Here is a 14,205-nt window from a genome sequence, read left to right as displayed (position 1 = left end):
TAAGATCGACTTATTATGCATTACTCATATTGAATAGTGACTCAAAACGATTTCAGTATCATCTAAATCTCCAAATCTCCTTCGATACCAGCAGCAGGCTTCTACCACAGGGTAAACTCATGTTGCCAATGATGGCTGCTTGTACAAAAATTAGGTAGCCAGCTGTTTAAGTGTCTTTTTTTCTCTGTCTCATTCCAAATAGTCAGAATCACCTTGGAATAGAGAGGCCCGGCCGGACATTGAGCCTGTACCAAGTCTTTTTTTGGGCCTTCTGACCATGTTCATTTTTTACTTGCATATTGATTAGACTTGAAATTGGCTTTATACTAGTTAAATAGATTTGTCTTTAGTAAAGTGCTGCAGGTGATAGATCACATTACTCAATACAGCAGTGGAAGAGAAAAAGAACAAAAAAAAGAGGAAAAACTGAGAGCCAGGTTTGTCTCAGAGAAGATACTCCCGTCAAGTGCACTATTTCCACACATGGTCGATATTTTTTGCTCAGCGGACCGGCACATTTTTATAAGCTGAACCTGGAGCTGTGAGTGCGCAGGTCAAGAGCCTCATTGATCTCAGTCTCATAGGTGGCTGTATTTTGTTCAAAGCCCTTTGGCGCAGAGTATACTTCGATCTGTGGGTGATTTATCAAGTCGGCAGTTGCCTGCTCCTCGCTGTTCGTTACAATGTGCTGCCACAGTGATTAATTATGGGCTTGAATGGCAATACAGAGTGTAAGCTGGTACATGATGTGACAACTAGGGTCAATACCCAGCAGTTATAATGGGCTGACGGAGACGAAGGACCTCCTGGCATGATGATATTTTTTACTACACGGGTGGCTGCAGGTGCATGCAAACAGGGCATTACCCAAACATGTATGTAATTAAGCATGGCTGTGAGATTGATGCACCGTGCAACTCCTCTGACCAATCATACTTGAAGCAATTGAATAATAATACATTGGTTTTAAACAGCGCTTTTCTGGACACTCAAAGACGCTTTACATTGCATTATTCATTCTCTCCATACTGGGTGGTGGTAAGCTGCTGCTGGAGCCACAGCTGCCCTGGGGCAGACTGACGCTAGCAGCCCCTCCAACCACCACTCTCACAACTTCCATACTTAAGCAAGGTGGGTGAAGTGTCTTGCCCAAGGACACAACAACAGTTTTGGAGCGGGGATCAAACCACCAACCTTCCAGTTATAAGAAGACCTGCTCTACCAACTGAGCTACAGTCGCCCCAAGCACTTACTAAAAGTTTCTTTCTTATGTCTTAATTCTTGCTTGTGTTGTACATCGCTTTGGACAAAAGCGTCTGCTAAATGAAATTGCAGAATTGTAGAATTGTAGACAACAACAACAGAAGCTAGCAAGAGTTCTAAGAGGCCTTTATTACATTACATGTAATGAAGGTCTTTTGGAAGGTGATATTTTTCTAAATCCTTGGTCAAATTACAGGTGCCATATTAGGTTTATGAAATGAAAAATCATTTTCCTGATTATGTGGACCCCATAAAAAGTCACTATTAGTTATTGTCTCTTTTCTCCATCCATCCATCTTATGGTGCTTATCCAGTACCGGGTCACAGCGGCAGCAGTCTAAGATGGGATGTCCAGACTTCCTGTCCCCAGACTCTTCCTCCAGCTCTTCCTGGAGCGTTTTCTCCACAGCATGGATGTAAAAGTCTTTACAGTTGTGGCGGGTAAAATTTCGTGAGATGAAGGAGTTCCTGCATTATCCTCTCTTATCTCACGATGAGTCCCTTCTCTGCAGGGACTCGGTAACGCTGACGCGTCCGATGGGGAATGGCAAAGCTCCTCTGTAGAGGACTCAACGCCACACAGCCACCTTGCACAAGTGCCAAATCTGGTGTATATTTGGGGATATTCATAACAAAGTGTGATCTTAGCAATATTTACACTAATGAACTTTACATATAAAAAAATATGGAAGTGGCCGGAGGCCATAAGTGACTTTCCCGTCACTTACTTATTTCTCAATGCATATTTGACTTGCGAGAACAAATACTCACAATTTAATGGCTCTATGTTAATAAAAAGATTACATTTGAGTGCAATTAAACACTTAAATTCTACACATTTCTTCTCTTTTAAATAGTTATGAGGTTAATGTGGTGTAAGAACACCAAGAGGCTAAGAAGCATTTATGTCACGTTTGTGGAAGAAAGGTCAATGGGAGGAGGGTCCAATAAGCCAGGTACTGTAGTGTGTTACACACTGTCATTTAATATAACATTTAAGGTGAAAACGTGTGGCAGCTACCAACCTGAATGGCTCTGAACCTGTAATCAGCATCCACTCAAGCCATCAACACAATGGAATGTCTTTAAAAAAACTGAGGTCCAGAGTTAGCTGTTGCCTGTATGTTTACTTTTTTCCGATAGCTCCCAAGCAATTTGGGAAATTCCATTTGTCCCTGACGCCACGTGCCGCCACATGGACCATGTGTCAGGATGGAGTGGCCTCGTGGATAACTGAAAGCCATGCTGCTCAGGGAGTCTCCAGATGCCCAGAACCCGTCACACCTGTCAAAAGTTAATATTTATCATGGACACCACACATAGAATAAGGTGGCACGTAACTTATCCAGACAGACAGACATTTAATACTATTATTTGTCTGTTTTTTTCTACATCAATGACTACTGAGTTAATTTTCCTATCTTGGTTGGGTTGTTCTGCACTGTAAAAAAGCAACCTATAGAATTTACCCAATAAATGTGAGGTAACAATTTGATTCTACTTTTTTTGGGTAGATTTAATTTGATATATTGAGTAAAATAACTGACATAAAAAGCTATCAAATACTTAAATTAGGGCTGGGCATGTCAACGCACTGGTTCCTTCATGCCGACAATTATTATTTCAGGCGTTAACACTTTTTTTTCTTGTTTTTTTGAAAGTTTGTTGCTCACTGGCTCTGCAGTGATCATCCTGCCCCTAGCTGAGGACAGGGAATGCCGCGCCCCCCCCAGTGATCCCTGCCGGATCTCTCCCGGCGCCGCGAGAGTCTCACACCGTGCTGCTGTCGAAACACGGTCCATTCCTCATTTGTCATATTGAACTGAATTATCAGAAAAAGTCACGAGGTAAAGGCACAAACTGAAATAAGGAGTACAAATGTAAAAAAAAAAATGGAAATGAAACTTTAAGGGGACATATGATGCTATTTTTCAGTCACATCATATCGATCTCAGAAGCCCAAAAACATAGTATTTAAGTTTGTTCGGAGTTTCAGGGTCTAAAAAGTGGCTCTGAGGAGCCTCCTGAGAACAAGCTGTTCCTGAGCCTGCTTCCCGGTATGCACTTGAACACATCTGGCCACGCCCACCTCACACACACACGCACGCACGCACGCACGCACGCACGCACGCACGCACGCACACACGCACGCACGCACGCACGCACGCTCAGTCTTGTATTTCTATCCTTGTGGGGACCGTCCATTGACTCCCATTCATGTCTAGCCCCTAACCCTGACCCTAACCCTAACCCTAACCCACACCACCACAAAGCCTAACCCTAAAGAAATGTTTTTGACCTTTTACTTTTTTCAGTAACAACAACATGGTCAAGAAAACACTGTTTCTCCTACTTAGGACCGGAAAAAGGTCCCCACAAGGCACGTCGTTCCACGTTTTGCTATCCTTGTGGGGACATTTGGCCCCGACAAGGATAGAAATACGAGAACGCACGCACGCACGCACGCACACACGCACACACACACACACGCACACACACACACACACACACACACACACACACACACACACACACACACACACATGGTGGGGGCACAGTCAGGGGGAGGAGTTAATCCGCTTATTTCAGGATAAACGTACCAAACTCAAACTCGACTGTTTCAGCTTCAGTTTCAGTTTCATTGTCACAAAATGCGGTGCAGCAAGACAGGGAGGAAACAGACAGTTTTCACATTTGAACGTCATAATGAGGCTACGGCAACACATACTGCTATAAAAACTCTTCACAAAGTGAAAAAATCTTAATATGTCCCCATTAAGTCTGGCGTTTTGCCGGCGAAACGTTGCGGCCAGCTGGGCCTTCTTCAGGGAGCCGCCGACGCAGCGCACAGGCATGCAGGTCATTTGTAGCGCAGATGTTTGTTTTTTTCTAATAAATGGATCGCTGCAGAGCGACACGAGCTGCTATCAGAGCTGACAGGGAAGCGAACACATGTGGAAGGCATTTCCGATGTTGGCAACATGTTGGAGTTTTTTTCCAGCCAGCTGATGCATTGTAACTCGCTGCTTCATATCATAGCCTACTCTTCAACTGTTGGATCTTTTCAAGATGGGACTTTTTGTGGGCAGCGAAGACCGGGTGTCGACTAGTTCCTAAACAAGCAGCAGACAGTCATGCATGCTGACTCATCTTGTAAAAACCACACCGTGAACACATTTCATTGCAAATCCTGCTTCCCGGCAGATCCGCGCTCTGTACTGGGATCAGTTCTCTTTATTTTCTCCATGCAGTGGTTTGTCTCAGCGGTGAAACAGCCACGGCGCCGCCAGAAATTCTTTTGTTTCAACACAAACTCACACCGATTACAAGTGAAGGGGAAAATCTCATAATTTTCTAAATTAACAACAAATTGTAATTACCATCAAGTAGGTAGTATCTGCAAAATTTACCCATTACTTTTTATTTCTTTGGCTGACTACGATAATCAAGTAAATTTATTCGGTTTGACTAGATTATGTTTACTTCTCTCCAAAATCACTTTTTTCAGTGTCTCCCTGATTTGTTGTACCTAAATATCATTTTTGTGACTTAAGCTGATTTCTGTGGGCTTTGATTAGTTAAACCGACACTAAGGAACTTTTCAACCTTAATAAAACATTTTAATATCTTTTGTGATGATATTTCGACTTCCAGCCAGCTGAATGAGCCTCTGTCAGCCTGAGGGCGTCAGCATTGCTTCACCTGGACTGAGCAGCTGTGAGGAGGGTGGTAGGAACCCTGCACACTAAAAGACTCCAGATGTGCGGACTGCTTTACGGCATGAGTCACATCACGATAGAACATTGTTTAGCCACCATTAGATTCATGACCTCGTCGCTATCCGTCCTTCACACAGCCGCTGGAAACAAATGAAGGCGAGTTCAGTCCGACAGCACGCCACCAGGAGCAGCATGTTACCACGCCACGCGCTAGGCCTCATGGGAACTGTAGTATTCCTTCAGGCAAAACACTACCGCTTTGTCCACTGGCGCCGCCAAAATCAACGAAAACTGAAAGTTCCTTAGTGTTGCTTTAATGGTGCATTAAGGAGCTTGCAACTTTTATGCAAAACAATGGCCCCTGCAGGCCTTGGGCGTAACTGCAGCTTAGTGAAACACTCATGCCTGTGGCTTGCGTCCATGTTCGTGCACGGAAAAGAGGAACTCCTTCCTCGCTCTTTTAGTAGTGCTCGGGTAAAATGTAAGTTTCTTTTCCCTGGTGGAGTCTGTGTGGAGCTGCAGTGCTAGAAGCCAGTCTGTTCTGACTTTCTGGAAGCTCCATCCTCATTACTGCTCAGTTGTTGCTCGCTAAGCATCTGGCGGAGTAATGGCGGACAAAATGAAACTTAAGGAAATCAGGCCAGCGGGAGGCGCATTACGTCACATCATCTCAAATTCTCCCCCAAAAAATTCTGGAGCCGGACCGGCACTGAAACTTTCAAGTGACAATTTAGCGCTGTTAGAGGTACTGGTAATGAATATGTCAGGGCACATTGTGCACACCATTTAATATTTGTAACATAAGTATTTTTAAAGTTGAAAAACTCCTTAATGCACCTTTAATCATGTTGTGGCTCTTCCCAGTCATAACAGGAGGACTGCGAGAATAAAGATCTGTACCAGACTCCGGGGTTAGAAACACTACAAAAACAGTGGACAAAACATGAACCATGAAAAGTTACTGCAAGAAAAGACCAGACTTCCTCCAGTTTCTTTTACTCAAGTTAGAGATAGTTGGTGGGATCTTAGTTTTTAAAAATCCCACCACAATAATCCAATATGACTTGTTTTGCAGACATCAAATTCTCTCAAGTGTTTGTAAAGTTTTATATTGACCTTCTCATGTCCAGCCCCAGAGAGAAAAAGGTGAAAAATCACACTTTTTCCTGTCATAATTTTCTTATCCTTTGAATGCACAACAGTTGATAAATTTGGAAATCTTACAACATGAAGGTAGGATATCAAATTAATGGGTCTATTGGGATTAATATTACAACCATAGTGCATGTTTGAGTGATTTAAAGACTATAGAAATGCTCAGTGTGAGAATAAATTTAGACCTGACAGATTTATTATCAACATCTTTATATATTGAATCTTCTTCTCAATTGTAATTTATGTCATCTTGTGGCCAATGAAAGCTGTTGGTCACACAAAAAAATACCATAAATTAAAATTTTGTATGAATGCCCAATGAGCTTCACTTCAGGCATTGAATTTAGCTTGTCGGGAGAGGGGTCAGGGGTCATGTCTTGGGGGGGGGGGGGGGGGGGGGGGGGGGTGTTCACAGGCCACCCCCACCAATCACACTGGCCACAATCAAATTCACTCTAAAAAACATCCAAGGGTGCTTGAATGCAGCACTAGCCGCTCATCAGCTTCAGTCTCCACCCTCTTTAGCAACAGGAGAGACATACTCAAAGATGGAGTCAATAGATGGCAGAGTCACTTTCAAAAAGCTGTGAGAGAACGATATATGTCCTGATAAGTAATATTAAGTTTGTTCAGTTAAGTAAACAGGTGAAATGAGAATATCATGAAACAATAGGAAAGCATAATCGCTGTTACAATCAAACATTCCAGAAAATAGGAGGAACACGTGCCAACAAGGCTTCCCTCACCATTCTCACAGAGCTTAAATGCCAGTTCTATTTCATCCCTCCTGACCGCCAGAAGATGGTGGTGGAAGCACTGAATGTTCAGCTTTGCGCATGCGCAGTTTGAGCATGCATCGCAACAGCATCACTTGTGACCCCTGGGTGACCCGGCAAAGGTCATCCCAGGTTGGGCTTCTGCAGAAACTTCTTGTGTGATCACGAGGACTCTGACAGACAGAGCACTCTGACAGTAATCTGGGATTCATAGAACCACAGTTACATTACACCCTTCATTCAATTTCATCCCTCCCGACCAGTAGAGGGCGGTGCTGAAAGCACTGAATGAGGTATACCAACATGAGGAATCCCAGAGACCACCCTCACTGAGAAGCCTCTGCGGAGCCAAAGGCCACGCCCAGTGGATGGGCAGTGGTGGCGATCACACCGTACAGCCCAGAAAAAGATTCCGCTACTTTAAACTTTCTAAATGACCTAAATAATTCTGTAGTTATTCTGCTGCATGTTTCAATTCATGACTGAATTTCCTAGACTGGGCTCGTCTCACAATGAGTGACGCCACGTTTGGTGAAAACTCTAGCTGCAGGTCCACTTTTCATTGTTTTTCAGCAGCTGTAAAACATATGTTGAGACGCCGTGGAGCTCCAAACAGCCAGCTAGCAGCTAGCAGCAGCTAGCTTCAGCTGAAGCTGCTGAGGACATGAAGTCTTCTGCCTGGAGTCTCCACAGTAGAGAGTAAGATATATTACTGGATTCATTACATTGTGTGTTTAGTGTAGGGCGTGGTCAGAAGACTACCGCAGGCCCTTCAGACTGTATTTTCCCATTCCAGCAGCGCCGGCCGGTGCTGATGGAGGCTCAGAGTGGCGTGCCGGGCTTCATCCTCCCGTAACAGCTTCACATCCAGACGTCTGCAGGGACGACAGCCGGACTGCATGAAGACTCATCAACACGACTCAGCGGCAGCAAAGACACATTTGAAGCGGATTGATGAGCAAAGTTGTGCCGCTGCCATCTTGTCGATAAAAATGATCAGTCTTGAAGTGATATTTTGTATTTTTACTGTTTCACTTTCGCTTATGTTTTCCTTTTTTAAAGAACAACTGCATATGATGTTTTGCTTTTATCTGTTCATACTGTTCAATAAAGCTCTTATTTTTAAACATGTCTGTAAATACTGTTTCCCTCCCAATAAATGAATACATTAATGTCACTGACTGTGGGCCAGCTTAGCACAAGGATGTAGGTTAACTATTATACATAATTTACACAATACATATGAAATATAAAGAATAATGGTGTTATGGTGTGTGATTGGAGGAGAGGGGGTGGGTGGTGGTGATGGGGGGCGGGTTCGTGAACTGAGGTCGACCAATAGCAACAGATCTCTCAACCAGTCATGCCACAGTATTTTGTTTGTCCGTGTCTTCTTTCAACCGATGGGTGTCCTGAATGAAGCCAGACAGGCAGGCCAGATGCTGTTCACCTTTTCACACCACTGCCACTCACGTGTTTCTAGCTGTCTTGTCTTTTGCAGCGTCTTTCCGCTTGTTGAACTGCATCCACCGCGAAGACAGCCGTTCATTACAGTGGGGGCTAATGCTAACGGCTAATGCTAACGGCTTGTGCAGTGCATCGTAGCGGCATCGTTTCTGCATCTGGGGTCATATAGGGATGAGGTTTTGGGATTAGGTTTACAGCAGTGCAGCACTGTCGCTGAGAATCATTCAGGTGAGGCGGGACTCACTGATGGGATGTTGCAGAGGTGTGAACCCAGAAGTTGCTTCTTTTTTTTATGGATTTCTCAGAATAGTGAAATAGTTTAAAAATAGCAAATTTCAGAACAAGCTTTCAAATGAGATCACCACTCATTGTCAATAATTTATAAATTACAGCTGAAAAAACATTTTCCAATGTGGTGAATGCTGAATCCACGGTGATCTGATCCCACTCTGCAGAAATGAACAGAAAGCTGCTGCCATGTTGCTCCTCTGAGGAGGTATACCTCCAAAGCAGAGGAAAAGCTGAACTGAATCTCCGTCATACACTGTACATGATGTGTGTGTTGTTGCACAGACTGTCCCAGCAGTAATCCTCGCTCTTTGCTCTCCATACCTCCTGACAGGGAATGATTGACTCTTCCAATCCCCATGAAATAAAACATTCATATTAATTTAGCTTCGCAGCAGGTGCAGGGCTCTTTTGTGGCTTTATTCGAAATCCCATCCAAATCAAAATGAAACTGCTAAAGCCCAAACTCCAATTGAAGTTTCACATCATCCTCTGGCAAACATAAGTGGATTTGGCTTTAATAGCTGCCTTTAATCCTCATGATGTCGTTTAACAAAAAGAAAGAAGGAGCAGGTCAGTGGTGAAAAAAAAAACTCTGAAAATATGATTACCTTATCCATAAATACTTGATTTACCTGTCACAGGCAGTGAGGAGGGATAAATAACTCAAATTCTCCTTCATAATTACATTCTGTTCCTTTGTATACAAATCGGCTTACTTATTGTTTTGACAGACCGCACAATAATGCTGTTTAAATTCAGCTGGAGCGGCAGCCGTCACAAAGACAGCGGTACCAACAGAAGCTTGAGAATCGGCCTGTGTGTAACTTGAACTGTACGTAAGTCGACACACATGAGGAACAGGGATGTGGAACAGGAACCATGTCGCCCGGCATTAAAGACCTGCTCATCCTCCACAAGAACAAGAACAGAGTTCGGCTGGGAGGCGGTGCGAGAACAAAGTGACGTCATTTTGTTCTGGCCCCGCCTCCTTGCCGAACAAACTTGGGCAGCCTGGCGCCCTCCTCGTGTAAGAACTTTGTTCGGCTGGGTGATCGGGAAGTCTTCTCTGATTGGTCAGATTGTCCTGCTTCACCTCGACACTCCCACTTATCGTCAAAGCGGAGCTGAATGAAGAGACGGTGCTTTATCGAATGGAGCAGAAAGCTCCAAGTTTTCCAACAGTCCCTCATAAAGTCAGCTGAATTCGTCTTTAGAATTATTTAACTGTCCAGGTATATGATTACACTACTTTTACCTCTTTCTGTTTAACAAAATGTTACCACTGTTCAACAGAGAACTACAGTGAAAATGATTCTGGACTCAGATCATTTTTAAACCGATTTTATTTAATGACTGAAGTGAACACATTTCCAAAAGATGGATTTCACCACTCTGATCATCTTCAACCATAATGGCTTTATTGCCAAGATATCACAAACACATTTCCCCCCCCAAAAATAAATAAATACAACTTGCATAGTCCTCACATCTCTCCCAAAAAAATTGAACCAGAATTTAAAAAACGATATATTTCTGAATGAAACGTTTTTAAAAGACATGGCAGAAATTATTCACATTGATTGCTGTATTTTGTGTGTGTTTATTTTCAATCAATCAATCAATCAATCAATCAATCAATCAATCAATCGTTTTATTTCAAACTTAGTTGTCAATTGAAGTTACACAGGAAACAAGTAAACTTAAAGTACAATTTTGCATACCAAAACAACAACAACAATAATAATAATAACATTCATTCATTCATTCATTTTCTGCCGCTTTATCCCTTTCGGGGTCGCGGGTGGCTGGAGCCGATCCCAGCTGCTGTGGGCGAAGGCGGGGTACACCCTGGACAGTTCGCCAGTCAGTCGCAGGGCTGACATATATAGACAAACAACCATTCACTCACACATTCATACCTAGGGGCAATTTAGGGTGATCAATTAACCTACCATGCATGTTTTTGGACCGTGGGAGGAAGCCGGAGTACCCGGAGGGAACCCACGCACACACGGGGAGAACATGCAAACTCCACACAGAAAGGCCCCGAGCCCCGGCCGGTATTTGAACCCAGGACCTTCTTGCTGTGAGGCAAGAGCGCTAACCACTGCGCCACCGTGCAGCCCCATAATAATAATAATAACAATAATAATAATAATAACAAAAATAGGCCGCAGATTTGTGAAATTTTGGGGGGGCCCTAAATAATGGCAAAATACTGTTTTCCCCGTGTATTTCCTTTATTTTGTTATTATTCTTTTTGTATGATCATAATCATGGATTATATGCAGAATTAGGGCATTTTTAATGCATGATTTGCGCATCACTATTTCACTTTAATAAAGATGCCGGCCTGCGTGCAGTACTTGTCCTCACCATTGAAGCGTGGGGGCGCTATGCCTTAAACGTCACTGTAAACAGACGTACTGGCCCCGAGGCACGCGCACCCCCCTCCCGCCGCCGCCACACGTAAGTGAGCACCCCCCCCCCCACCACCCCACCCCCCCCACCACCCCACAGCCGCGGTGTAGTTCCACACTGACCACTGTTGTACCTGTGAACGTGGATAAAGCAAACATGAGCTGCTGCACATGAACTCTCCTCAGCACGTCTCCTCTCACTAAAAGATAAAAAAAATACAAGCACGTTATGGGAAGCTAACGCTAACTAGCGCTAGCTTAGCAGTGGGCTTTCAATCCACAACGTGATTTGAGACTGCATTTTATAGATTCAATCTTAAAAAAACTGAATCGCGATGGGTTTAAAGGGCAACTTCGGTTTTTTGACACCTGGACCTTATTTCCAGGTGTGTCCTGCTCATATACTCACTCAGACAGGCATGGTGCAGCTCGGAGTCCTTCAGAAGTTATTTAGATCCAACCGATGTAGCCGCACTTAGCGGGGCCACGGCAGGGGAGCTCTCTGCGAAGTCGCTCATTTCCGCTGTATTTTTCCTCCATCGGTGCTGGGTTGCCTTTCGGTCGGAAGGGGGGCCTCCGGCGGCGTCCCGCGGCCTGGCTCGGAGCGCGCATCCGCCGGGGAGCGGAGATACACTTCCTCCCGGTGAGGAGAGAGCTCCGGCCGCGGCGCAGACACACCTGTTGTGCTGACTGCTGCTTGATTAGTCTGGATTTTTCCATTAAGTCTGGAGCTCTATTGATCCTCTGATACTCTGACACTGACTCCACTGCTGTTTACTGATCTCTTCTACTTTGTCAACTTTAAAGCGTTTTAACATTTTCTGCTTTTTATAACTTTTTAAAACTTTTTCAACCTTTTTTAAAGCTGGTGTCCGGAGTTTCCGTTCATTTCCAACGTATGAATCATTTTTCAACAGAGCTGAAATGTGTCAGTCTGGTTCCATACTACAATATAATATTAGCATAAAGCAATATAAAAATATATTTATGAGCCCCACCTTCGTCTCATAGACCCCCATGTTATCCGAAAAAGCGCCGGTCAGCTTCAGCCAATAGATTTCGAGCTTCCGCCTTGTCGTGCTGTCAGTCAGCTGGAGCAGCCAGAGAGCACGGCCGCTCGCCCAGCAGAGGAGAGTTACTGTATTCATGTTTGATTCTTATAAACAGGCCAATGATGATCTTGCTCACGTGACACTTCTGAGGAAGGCTGCAGGTTGACAGCCGAAACATGTAAAGGTAAGCAAGATCATCATTGGCCTGTTTATAAGAATCAAACATGAATACAAAAAAAGGCCTAATGAACCTCATCGGACTACTGAGAGTTACTGTATTTTACGCACTATAAGGCGCACGTAAAAGCCTGTAATTTTCTTAAAATCCAACAGAGCGCCTTATAATTCCATGCGCCTTTTTTGCGGGAATTACGGTAATCACCCTGATCACATGCACAAACAACCCCCGTTTGCTAAGCTGCTAAGCTAGCTAGTTGAAACAGAACGGAGCGCGGCACGCGGCTGCACAGCCGGCCGACGTGGGGAGCGGCTGGACGCCGGGCGGCAGCCTGCACGCTGCCACTCCGAGAACGGCCGGCCCCGCCCGGCAGCCCGCCGCCGGGACGCCGGGAGCGGCTGAGCTGTCGGTGGGGGGCTTCACTCAGGAGACGGCAGCTGGCTGAACCCCGCTGACCGAGCGAGTAGACCAGTCGTGGCCGCTCTGAGCTGCACATCTGTGAAGAGGAGCGATCCTCAGTCAGACTGGCTCTGACATGTCGCTTTACTCACACATTTCAACCGAGAATGTCACCACCTAGACTGCCCATATGTATTTCTCTCATAATGTGGTGCGCCCCATGTATGAATTTTTTTTAAATAAAAACCATTCATTGACTGTGCGCCTATTAATCCAGTGAGCCTTATAGTGCTGAAAATACGGTAGCTCTGCAGCAGCCGCCCCGCTCACCTCGGATATATCCACCGTCTGCTGAACATCCACCGGAAACAGCTCAACATGGAGGATGCTGCAGGACACAGAGGCTCTCATTTTCACCCCACAGATAATAGCGTGCACAATTAAAGGGGCGTGGCTTGGTCGCTCATGAAAGCAGAGGGAGGGGGAACCTCGAGACATTGGATTAAAAAAAAAACCTCTCTCTTTCAAAACTCCGGACACGAGCTTTAAGTTTTTTTTAGCTGTTTTCAGCTGTTTTCACCTTTTTCAACCTTTTTCAACTTTTTTCAACTTTTTCACCATTTTTCAACCTTATTTCAGCCTTTTTCAAGTTTTTTCAGCTTTTTTCAACTCTTTCAACCTTTGTCAATTTTTTCAACCTGTTTCAAGTTTTTTTTTTTAGCTTTTTTTTTTTTTTTACTTTTTCAGCTTTCTTTAAACCTTACTTCTTGAGCTTCTTCTGCATTACAGTTTAACATTTTCAGCTCAGCATTCACACTTACATTTTCTTCAGGAAATGCACGTTAACGTTTTCTAGTTAATCATTTACAATCAATTATGAATGATTTTTAAATTATTTATAAAAAATAAGTTAGGCAAAAGGAAAAGTGTCACTGTCTGAGGGGTTCATACAGTTATAACTGTAAGGTAATTAATGTGTTTGGAAACATCAAATGAAGCATTGACATGTGCTTCATTAAGGCTTAGTTAATGCTTATTGTGTTTGAACAGGTTACACATGCTGTTAACAACGAATGAAATGTTAAGTCCGTTGTAAATCCTTTACAAATCATAATTTAACTATTAACTAATGATTTATCAAAACTTATTTTCAGCTCAATAGGATTTGCAAAAGTGTTCTAAATAATGAACAACACGTTATTCTGCGCTTACAAATAGTTTATCATCAATTATGAATGCATTTTAAATAATTTATTAAGGATTAAAAAACCCTTAACTAATGTTTATAAAGAGACTAGATATGTGCCTGTACATATTTAGTAAGGCATCTACTTATGTACTTATAAATGCTTAACTAATGTCAAAGAATGCTTTGTGAATGTTTAATTAATAGTGAGTTGATCACTTACAAATACTTTATCAATGATTTACTAATGCTTATAGTGTGCACTTATAAAGTGTTACCGAAGTAAATACTTATTCAAT

General features: G+C 43.6%; 1 long non-coding RNA gene across 1 annotated transcript; it reads left to right on the top strand.

Moving 5' to 3' along the window:
* Positions 1–1,518: 1,518 nt before the first annotated feature.
* LOC115409149 (uncharacterized) lies at positions 1,519–13,847 on the top strand. Its single transcript, XR_003933902.1, has 3 exons — positions 1,519–1,530; positions 2,587–2,592; positions 13,687–13,847. It is a non-coding gene; the product is annotated as an uncharacterized LOC115409149 (long non-coding RNA).
* The last annotated feature ends 358 nt before the right edge of the window (positions 13,848–14,205 follow it).

The sequence above is a fragment of the Salarias fasciatus genome, chromosome 22 (assembly GCF_902148845.1).
Source record: "Salarias fasciatus chromosome 22, fSalaFa1.1, whole genome shotgun sequence".
Lineage (NCBI taxonomy): Eukaryota > Metazoa > Chordata > Actinopteri > Blenniiformes > Blenniidae > Salarias > Salarias fasciatus.
Note: the sequence above shows the minus strand (reverse complement) of the source record. Positions and strands in the feature narration are given on the sequence as shown.